At 38.4% G+C, this 11,923-nt stretch overlaps 1 pseudogene; it reads right to left on the bottom strand.

Moving 5' to 3' along the window:
• Nucleotides 1-7,567: 7,567 nt before the first annotated feature.
• On the bottom strand, nt 7,568-8,355 carry LOC147416440 (uncharacterized; annotated as a pseudogene).
• Between the last annotated feature and the right edge of the window lie 3,568 nt (nt 8,356-11,923).

The raw sequence follows: 11,923 nt of genomic DNA, 5'->3' as shown, positions 1-11,923 counted from the left end.
TAACATGGGCATGGGAGATGGGATCAATGGATCCCATCACTTTTGGGACTGGACATTAGGCACGGGCCATAGATCTTGTCACAAAAGTAAACTCAGGTATTCTTGTAAACTCCGGTATCCAAGTTTACAAAAATACCAGAGTTTACTTTTGCTCGCCCAATACCTTTGCAAGTCAAAACTCCATGGAAACGTGTACATTCCACATGTGACGTTGTGACGTGTTTTGGCGAAATGGTGCGGACCACCCCAAAGTCTTTGAGATATGTTTTTCAATGCTTTTGGGGGCCTTATATGTAAATAAAGCATGCTTGTACAAAGTGTACAAAGGCGGTGTGTGCTAGTTGTCTCTACGCATGCGGGCCAGTTGTGCGGGATACATAGTTTTGCTGTTTTTGTACATAGAAGTGTCGAGACTTCAAAGTGTGAGTTAGTGATTTAAAAATATGAATAAAAACTGAACTTTTATCAGCTTGGGGTCGTGAGTGAAGAGTAATATTCAGCTGTGAAGAAGAAACTATGTGTTGCTGCAGCCTGCAGTGAAGGGTGGGGGTTTTGGTGTAGAGGTGCCCCTCTTGCCTTGCAAGAGCCTGGTGTGGTGAGTTGAGAGTGTGTCTCTCCTCAATGGGCTGATGAAAGTGGGTGCTTAACTCTGCATATTGACCTCTCTTCATCTTGGTTTGAGGTATGGCAGCCATGTTGTTTGTGGTTCCCTTTGGTGCAGCTAGTCGAGGGTAGACTATGCGCTGCAATTCCTTGCTTGTACATAAGAAAAAGGGCAAGGTTTTCCCCAATTTTTCCTTCACTTTTTTTGAGTTTTTTTTCTGAACTTTGTGGGCTTTCAAAGTGAGCTTTATTTGGATGGGTTTTGGTCATGCTATGTGTATATATAAGAGCGCCTGTGGAGTCTCTACTAGCACATGGAAGGGCGTTTGAAAAGAAGTGAAGCTCTTGGTTTTATGAGGAAAAGTGCAGAGATTTCCATTGTTTTTCTTTAATTTTTTACTTTGGTTTTCTTGGTTCCCTTGCTTCCTTTGGTGCATCCAAGTATAGTGGGAGTTGTAGCAGTGTAGAGAGAAGCTAGTCGGGGCTGAGTGCGAGTGAGGCTATCCAAATTCGTGAGAGAAGATCAGCCCAGATTATCTTGAGAGATCTATACTCTTCATCCTCTTTTCTTGGTGTTGGTTTGAGGTGTTGTAGAGGCCAGCCCCCCAATCCTTCACAACGTGCGCGAGCCTGGTGGATAGGCCACATGGCCCTCAAACCCTAGGTTGTGGGTTCAATCTCGGGGGCCGGGGGGGGAGGGGGCGAAGTAAACTTGGGGTACCTGAGTTTACATTGTACCTGAGTTTACATTGTCCACGAAAGCCCAAGATCTATGGTCCTCAATCATCCCACCGTAGATCCCATCTCCTCCCATGCCCATGTGAGATATAGGCCAAGGTGGTCGACTGTGGCTAGGGCTACAAAGCAATTGTTATTGCCTGTGTTTAGAATGAAGTTTCCTAGGCACAGAACAGGGCAAGGACCAATGGCCTCTTCTACTGCTCACCAGAATAGCTACATGAAAATGGACACGCTTTGCTTTCCCCAGTATGACATGCTATGTTGATCACAGCAGAGAGAGGAAGTAGGCAAGGTAGGCGCCGCTCCATGTCTATGGATGAGCATGACATGACCTTGTAATAACTAATTATGTCTACTGCACGTCTTTGCGTGGTTATGGCTTGGTCGCTTTCCCACTATCCCTCTTTTATATTACTGCGCTCGTCTTGCAGGGCAACGGGTGGTGTAGGATCTCTCTTTTCCTCTCTGTCTCTGCGTTGCAGCTCGTCCTGGACAGGGCAATGTCTCTCACTCCAATGTTCACATTTGGAGCTTCCAATCTTTTTCTTGTACAAATATTTCAAGAAGTATCACTTTGCCAAACTTGAGCCCTTGTACGAGAGAATAGGCCTTGCCGATAGTGATAATCCCTTGGTACTACTCCCTTGAAATGAGGAGTAATTTATCCCTTCTTTGGCCATCCTCTGCGTCAATGGAATGCCTTGTATATTCTAGTCCCAATTTTTGTGAGCATCCTACCTTGTCTTGCCTTGTGGAAGCTTGTGTAGGTCATATTTCCTTGTTCTTAAAGTCCTAAACCATGTTGCTATGAAATTTATTACAAAATCTGGCATCCTTGAGAGCTATGCTGGCAAGAATTTGGAGATGACAAGCCCTCGCTTCTCCTTAAACTTTGTAGTAGAATATGTGGGCAGGGCAACCAAGCACCAATCCTTAATCGTGGGAGGGCACTCTGAGTAAAAATCTGTTGAGATCACATCAAATCTATTGAGATCTGGTGCACTCTTAGTTGGAGAATGGCTCCTCCATGTGTGCTAGGGACCGTTCTCAAGTTCCTTATCATCCTAAAAAATCCACCATTCTTTTGATGAGAGAGAGAGAGAGAGAGAGAGAGAGAGAGAGAGAGAGAGAGAGAGAGAGAGAGAGAGAGAGAGAGAGAGAGAGAGAGAGAGTCTCCATGCAAGAGACTCCATCCAAGCTCCACACTTCTACCTTGGTTCTCCTCCATGGTTGCTCCTATGCCCTAAGTTATGACACCAATCTAAGAGATGGGGGACTAGCACATGCACATCTCCACCTACCCATGATATATATAGACCCTTGACCTGCTAGATATAGCCCCCTTCAGTGCATGTGAATCCTGGCCCTTGGTCTGAAAATTGGGAGATTTGACTACTAAAGTTCCATCTCCATCTTTGAGTAAAGAAGGTCCTTGTAGATGAAGCCTTGGCCTTTTTGGTTGAGAGAGGTGCGAGCATTGTCTGTTGGCATAGTCTTGGAAAGGAGTCTATGATTGCCCATTGGGATGTGCGGGCTTCCATGATAATGTCTAAACTAATCTTTACTTTTATCGTGGCCCCATATTTGTTGGGAAGGCATTGCCTTGCCATTGCACTGAATGGAGCTCGTCAATTCATGTGCTCATTTGAAATCTGCTCCCATAGTAGAAATTTAAAGTACTTATCCAATTGAACCTTCTTCATTGCCTTCAACACCTGTTTTTGTCCGAGTAATTGCCACAATTCTTGTGGGAAAATGGTTTCTCTCATCATATTGCCATCCTTGTCCTAGAACATTGGCACAAAGATATTTGCGGGTATCTTTTGCGGCTCTTTATTTGATATATGTGACGGTTGATGGGATATAAGATTTGTGACTTTTATAGAGACGCTTCCTACTCCCTTTGAGCTCTAGGCTTTCATCAATGAATTCTAACAAATCCTATGGGCAATGGTGGCTCTAGTAGCTTGTATGACAATAGTCACAAAGGCAAATGAGCTTTAAATTGGCGTATTCTCCCTATATCAAGACCACTTATATGATGATCAGAATCTCTTACACCATTTACAGTACCTATAACTTAAATAGCTTATGATTATGATGATCAATGGCTGCCTATTGTGTTTTTCACCATTCATGCAAGATCTGGCTAGGCCTAAAATTAGACATCCTCTAAATCTCTTCATATTGAACATGCTTGAATTTCTTTCTTTGAGGCTTTGGTGTTTATTACTTGCCCAAAAATTAGCTAAAACTATTCTCTCACACTATAGTCATTCAAGCTCTCATTAGATATCTTCATGATAGAGTTCTAGCCTTGAAGGAGGATTTCATTACCAAAGCAAAAAATGCGAGCAACGTAGAATTTTGAGTGAAGATAACCGAAACTCTAATATGACACCATTATAGAAGAGATAAAGAAAATAACAAAAAGCATGGTTGAAACACTTGGAGAGATGAGAGACCATGTTATTATCACTAAAAAAATTATTAACAAGTCAATGAGGAGAGAAGACGCATGACCCTTGAAAGCGAAGAGTTTTCAAACTCAATCTTTCTCTAAAAGAAAAATTATTTTCAAGTAGTTCTATCAAAAAATAGCCATTGACCACAATTTTACAATGTGCACACACAAAAGATGAAAGATGAACTACTTTCAAAAGCTATACATTCTTGATTTCTACAAACGAGAGGACATTACAAATACCAATAGAAAACACTCTCTTGATAGTGTTATATACATGGTTTTATGAAAGAACATGTATAAATGTAGTGCAGTTTAAGCTTAAAACAAAAGGTACATTTGATAATTTTTACTTAGAAAGAAGTATCCTTGTGCTTTATATATTACCTAAGGAAGAGACGTTTGACTTAAAAATGATATAATCCCTTCCTAAAATATTTACATAAATTACACAAAGTAATCCATCAAATATTTCTATGTATGATAATATGAGAGAGATCTAAAATTTAATAATCTTGACTATATCTTTGTATTTCTTGTGTCCTAAAACCTTAATGGTAAACATCCATACGTCTCATTAGGAGCTTAGAGACATAATTATGAAGTTAAAAGCTACAAAAAGGATTTTCGCATATCTAAATTCTTGTAGTTGTTAGAATTTGATAGTTTTCACCACACTTGTAGCATCTTGAGTGCCCCCAAACCCTAATAACTGCTCATATGTCTCATTCTAATATTTGAAGATGGGATTCCATACCAGAAAAGGTCTTGAAACTACCCGTAGGGTCTTGCACAAATGTGACACCCTTTTAGACACTTTTAAGATAAAATTTCACAATTTTGGCCACATGGTGGCATTTGAAATGGCCCAAAACCATAGAACAACTATCCATATGCAATGGATATATACTGCGGGACTCTTTTGGACAATTTTGATACTTTTTTTTGGTCCAAAATCCCCTATGTCCAGGTGTCAATATGAGACATATGGGTAGTCATTTCTAGGTTTTGGGGTGCTTCGGCCATAATGATCTGGTCAAGATTATCAAATTCTAACAAATACCAAAATTTAGACCAGCTCAAACTGTTTTTGAAGCTTTTTCCTTCATAATAAGACATGGATATTTTTACTTTCAGCGTTTTGAAACATCTCAATACAATGGTTGTTTCTAGAATTTTTGGGCATTTAAAATATGATGATGGATAAAAATTATTAATATTTTCTCTCTCACATAGTATTACGATAATAAAGACTCTTTGAATTTATGCAAAATACCTTGCGAGGTTTTAGGTCATGTCCACGTTTCTTTCGTTAAGTATCATTACAAAGTGTATCAATGGAATACTCTAATTTTAGTTTATATTTCACTCAAAATTGAAGTAAAACATTTTTGAAATATATTTTATCGTAGATTGGATTCTATTGTATATCAACAAATTTATCTATTAAAGTTTTTACTGTTTATAGAGAGATGGCTTTCAAGTTATTATTCAAGGGAATCTCTTCAATGTCAACATATGCATTAGTTAGTACAAGTAGTCTTTACTCTCCCCAAAGAAAGCTAGATGATTGGGTTTTATTTCATAAACCCAAAACATCTCTTTAATGGAAATATGAGCATAAGTTAAATTTTTTTCTATATACCATGCTCCTTCCGTAAACATGTGGACAAGTCATGTTTTGTAATCAATCTTTTCATTAGATGTACACCTCACTCGGTATTTTGTTTGCTCAAATTTTTTGCTCTAGGCTTGGTCCCGGGGGATTCACTAATAGTAATGGGGGGATGTCACCTGCGTGCATCCAAATTAGAGAAACCCCCCTATGTACCATATCTTACATGCTAACCTACCCCCTACATACGAAGAAGATATGTAAGTTCTTGCAATGAGTCGCCCCCCCTCATACGAATTTCATACGGAATGTAATGCCCACTATTTTATGTATACTAGTAACATGAAAATTTTAGAAGCAAATGCTTTTGCAAAAATACATGTTGAATTGCAAAAGAACAGAAGTGTAGATTGTAGCATGTTTTCATTTGAGAGAACAAAACACCATGGAAAGCAACAAATATAATGAATACTAGATTAAAATAAACCAATTGATTCAATGTAATCTGTCAAAAAAACGAGTAGCAATCCTTGTAAACTGATACAAATCTCAATCTTAGAAGACATGATACTAGCCACCTACTTAGTAGGCTTCCCACATGGGATTTAAGGCACAAATATGAGATAGATTGTTCTCTTAATAACAAATAATGGCATGCTCATAAACAACCATGCTAAAAAAGATTGCATTTTATTTCTACTATAGTATAAAAGGAAATTACAATATCATGTCAAATATAGACTAGGAGACTACCATTGTCTTTGCCTTTGTAGGCAAGGTAGTTCTATCCACATGTGTACTTTCTCACCTAATCAAGATGTGATCAATATTAGAGTGCAATGTACATAGATTGGCATGATGATTCTTTAGAGAAACGTTGTGATTGAAGGATTCATATGCATGTCATCGTGTGTTAAAAAAATTGGAGACCCATGGGACCCCCACATGTGTCCCTTATTGATCTAGCTCCTAAGTAACTGAGGTCCAATGCAAGAACCATTACTTCATATTCCTACATGTTCTCCACCTAGTAGTAGGACAAAGTGAGCCAATGCTTGCACCAACTTCAAAGTGCTACAGATAATGCAGTTTCTTGCTAGGCTTCCACAAACAAGCAGTTGGAGTAGAGTAATAAATCACAACAACTTTTGTTGCTGATTTCTATCCAAACACATTCAGTAGAAGAGTTTATGAGGATATACAATATGTTTTCTACATCATCACATACGCTAAAAGGTCATAAATACAACCAAATATCCACATATTCTACTCCAAATGGCCTCCTTTAGACTTATACATGGCAATGTCAGAAGTTTACAAATCGACTTTGTCTTGGGGACTCCTTTACCAGCAAAAAAACCTCTATTAGGCCTCTACTTTAGAATCCAAGAATTCCTTTTACATGAAATCCTATGCATAGATCACAAGAAATGAAAGTGATTACACCTAAAGGGCACCAAGTAAATGTTGAATCTTGACATGCCTGACTAAGAATTCCAGCATTGTCATAGAACTTCCAAAAAGAAACATACAAACATTTGATGCAAAGCTTCCAGAAGAGCAACATACAAACACTATGTAATAATTACAAAGAGTTGGAAAAAAGTATCCACATAAATGTCTTTGAAATATCAACCATAGTCACCTGGAATAGGAACAAGATCGACAAGGCCATTAAAGACAAAAATGGCTTGCTCATTTCACTAGAACGGTTTCAAAATGTCTTTATATAGGTATATTGTGTATAAAACATTTGAAACTCTCCAAAATAAATGGAAAATAGAAAAAAGAAACGAGGGACTTTGGAAACAGAGTTTTCAATCTGATAGGTCCCAAAGTGAAGTTTCCTTGCAACTATGATATCAAGAGGGACACAAATCAAATCAATGAATCGATATAGATCACTCGACTAGCCCTTAAATTGGAAAAGGTTGATGTGTCTACAAGCATGGTGTGAACGATGGGCTAAGGGGTGAGCACATTCCCAAATACAGCAAATAAAATTATAGTAAAGCAACATCCAATGCTAAACAAGGTACAATTTTTCCTCTAAATTTGTCATTGCATCCTTATAAACCAATAGATTTCAAGAAGCTAAAAGAAATTATCCCTACATGTTACACAAAGAGAAATTCATTCTGCATTTAATTGCTAACCTTGCTCTGGTTTGAAGCTGAGAGGAGATCTGCTACCTTCTTGTTCCGGCTGGTGGAGCAAGCAATGGTTTCTTCCTTGGCTTCAACTTCTTATTTGAATGTCCCTTTGAGTTCTCATTAGGGGCAGCATTTGCACCATCCCTGCTATTTGAGTAGTCCTCTTTACCCTGATGTAGCACATCATTGACGGCCTTCACAAGGAATTCATCAACGAATGGTTCACTTTTGACAACATTCTTTACATCCTCGATCTGTATCATTTTATGCTTTTCTTAAGCGTAGAGGCAACCATCCTTGGATTATCTGCACTATCAAATTGCTTGCTTTGTCTGAAATCACATGAGGATACTTGCCTAGCTTAAGGATTCCTTTCACTCTTGCAAGAGGGAATGTGAGTTCCCACTCCCTGTCAATCCATTACCTTCATCTTTCTCATTGTCATGGGCATCTTTAGCTTCATATGTTGCCATGCACTTTTCCTCAACTTGAGCATTTGCAGGCTCAATCATCTCAACCTGCAAAGAAAAGCTTGGTGTTGGACACTCACAAGCTTTGGTTAGGGCAAGGACCAAGACAAATAGCTCGTTCAGGGATTTGGTGAGGGTAAGGGCCGAGACAAAGAGATCACCATAGCTCACTGAGGCTTTGATGAGGGCAGGGACCGAGACAAATAGATTAGCATCTTCAAGGCAAGCTTTGATTAGCTCTCCGTGTTCCTTGAAAAACAAGAAATAAGAAGAGGTCTTCTTGGATTTGGTGGCTTCGATAGATGCCATAGCTAGCAAGCTTGTACTGTCAAAGGCGAGAGATTAAGCTAGCTGCATTGGCGGCAATTATTTTCAAACTTTGGCACCCATACATGGTCCTATTTGGGCAATGGGAATGGGTCCCATAGATAACACCGTCCCACCCATAAGGGATCGATCGTCCCCTTTACAAGGTGCCAACAAGGGGTAATCTTGATTCTCTGTAGTTCAATTGGGTTTGTGAACTAGGAGTAAAATGTGCATGTCATGGCTATTGTGAGTTGCATGCAAGTGAATGTGAACTCAATAGACGTTATGAAAAGTGCTTCATGGATGAACTGCGTGTTCATATGTGCATTGTAGGTTCTGTGAGTGTATGTGATGCCTGTGTGCACTAAATGTGGACTCACTAGAAATTGTGAGCTATGTATTCATGAGTGAACTAAATGTGCTCATATGTGAATAGTCTATGAACTTTGTTAGCAAGAGGCCACAACATACAATTTATGGTGTAACTTTCCTATATCAAATCACAAGAGTACATCAATGCCAAATGGTAAAGAAATTGCCTTGGAAAGGGTAGATTATGTGATAGGAGCCCTTCATCCCACCAAGTTTTCCCTCCCCCTAGCAATTGGACAATTAAAAATCCCTTTCAATCTTGAGTAAAGTTTTGTTGAGAGGTACCATTTCATGTCAAGGGCAATGTATGGACAAGGGTAGGACCAAGGGGGGAACAGTTAGCTAGACATCCTAAGAATAGAGGTTTCCTAAAGATAGCTTATGGAGTCTATAAAAGGGAGTGATGGGTAGAGAATAGGCATGCAAAGTTCCCCTCCTCCTTTCAATGTACAAAGCACGCTCCTTTTCTAGGGAGGAAACCTTTTGGAATCTCTTTTAGTGCTATTGTACAAGTTTATGGCTCTCTCTTCCCCCTCCTCTCTCTCTCTCTCTCTCTCTCTCTCTCTCTCTCTCTCTCTGTCTAAACAACATTGTATTTAAGGTGGACTAGGTAATGGTATGTAGCCCCTATGTAGCCCCCCCCCCCCCCCCCCCCCCCCCCTCCTCCCCCCCCCTTATGTATACACTATGAGTATAAAATAATGGGGGCTACCCCTATTGTATAGGTTTATGTACAAAATACAAAACCCCCCTCTTGTACACTCATATGGTACCGTACGAAAAAACATAGTGAATCCCCCGGAGGCTTGGCAAAACTTGTATATAAGGCTCATTATTATACCAAAAATAAGAGAAAAAACAACCAAAATCCCATTTAAAACGTGCCTTTTCCAAACGCCTTCGAAGCACCAAAACCTCAATCGTTGATAGTGGAAGAGTATGTACAATATGGGTTTGAGGACACTCACACTCTCTCAGTTTGCAATGTGTAGCATCAAAGCTTCTCTCACACCAAGTGTGAAGATCACAAGGTGATGACTACACCTAAATCTTTCCTCGCATATAGAGTGTTAGGGTGCTATGTGAGATATTGGAGGTCATTTACAAGAATGAGAGATGCCTATTTATAGGTTGGAGACCCCTAATTAAGGTTATTGGTAACCTTATATACACGCTAATCAACTTAAGATTAGGATTTCTTTTGAATATCAAAACATTGCGGGCCTTATTTGTTTGCTTGAGTCATGGATGAGGGCACAAGAGAGAGGCATTATTGATGGTAGATAAGGTGAAACTAGAGAGTTAGTCAAGGAGGAGAGAGAGAGAGAGAGAGAGAGAGAGAGAGAGAGAGAGAGATTACTATGTACATGTCTTGACAAGAGGTGTCTTTTATGGTTACGTGAATGGATATTTTGAAATAGTATGTTAGTGATTAGTGTTAGTAATCACTAAAAAGTTAATGATATATTTACAATGGATAGAATGAGGTGGATGGTTGAAATAAGTGAGGGAATCCTTGTGATGGTGGTGAAGCTTTAAAGAAATTTTGAACTTACTTGTGTAGGTTCTAAAAAATGACTGCTGATCTTCTTCTTCTTCTTCTTCTCTTCTTACGTCGTCGCCGCAAAGGTTGAACGCCATGATGAAAGTGACGATGTTGGTTGATGAGAATCCCTTAGTTTATAGAGATTAATCAAGGTTTTACATGCTAAATTTTATGTATATAGAGGAGAGGTTAAAGTAATTGTGATTTAGAGGTAATAGAGAAATGCATGGAGATCGTGTATATACATGTAGAGTTCATATGAGAGTTATGAAAGTGAGAGGGGAGGTTAATGGTGAAGAGGGTGAGAGAAAAAATGGAAAGTCAGGTTTGAGTGAAGGATGGAGAGAAATGAGAGTGTGTGTGTGTGTTTGGAAGTATGAAGGGAAGTGAGAGAAGACTAGGGTGACTTGTGAGAAAAAGTGAACAGACTTGGGTCTACCAAAAAATCATGCCTCATCGGTGGCAGCTCCAAAAATTATGAAATTTTTTGAGGTGATTATTCATCTTGTGAGATAAATGTTTCATTTTGGTCACTTCCTCAAATTTGAAGTGGAGGGGGCCACCAAAAATCCCAGCAAAATGAATGTTTTTCCTCCTACAAAAGTATTCAATGGCCCTTCTTTTGTTGAATTTGCATAATCCTCCAAGAGTGAGCCCCTTTTTGCATGAGAGCATGACCTAATAGATTCTTGAGGGTTTGAAAATATGTATGGATTAGGATTATTCTCAAAGATGATATATAAATATAAAGAAAATAAACAAGTTAGTATATAAAAAATTCATGGAATCTGGAATAGCGTCAGTTGTATATAGATATAAAATGAAAAAAGAAAATATAGGGAATTGATTGAGGGGATATTCATTGGTTTTTATGAAATTAGGACTATTTACAAGAAGTAAAGAAGAATGCATGTAGGAAAACTGTAATTTAGTAAAAGGGAAGGTGAAAGATATTTTTGTGATTTCTCTCAGAGTGGCTTTACACCAAAATTTAGAGAGGCTTGCATGAAACTATATATATATATATCTATATATATATATATATATATATATATATATATATATATATAATATATATATAAAAATAAAGAGTAAGTACAATGGAAGATAATTATGGTAATGGTAAGTCAATGTACATAAGACACTTAGGTAAATAACGCACACCTATGTAAAAATACTTAAATAAATACCAAAATATTTATGAAAAATCCCTATTTTTAGGCTCTATATACCATGAAATATTTACACACAAATGGACCATAATATATTTTTAATTTATTTTTTTGGCTCAACTATAATGACTAGCTAGTAGAGTTTTAAAGATATGGGGAAAGTCCCCTAACTCACACACGTCTATGTACAGGGAAAGGGCGAGGATAGCCAGAGGGTTTTAGTGATTTTGATAGGGTGAGATAGCTCACTATGGAAATTTCGGATAGCCAAAATACAGCTATCATTAGCCCTCCCGTGTAGAAAAACTTCATCCACACCCTCAACCATTACCTTCCACACTTTGTGCCTTCCACCTGAGTAAAACCATCAGTCACCCATGAACATGAAACGTACTCTTTAGCACAACACAAACATAATAAGAACAGGGAACATTGACATAAATTACACAATGATAGAAGAGTTTTTGGATTAATTGAA

This window comes from Adiantum capillus-veneris, unplaced genomic scaffold (assembly GCF_014529385.1).
Source record: "Adiantum capillus-veneris isolate H3 unplaced genomic scaffold, ASM1452938v2 Hic_scaffold_973, whole genome shotgun sequence".
NCBI classification, from domain to species: Eukaryota; Viridiplantae; Streptophyta; class Polypodiopsida; order Polypodiales; family Pteridaceae; genus Adiantum; species Adiantum capillus-veneris.
This window is presented reverse-complemented; position numbering and strand designations above follow the sequence as displayed.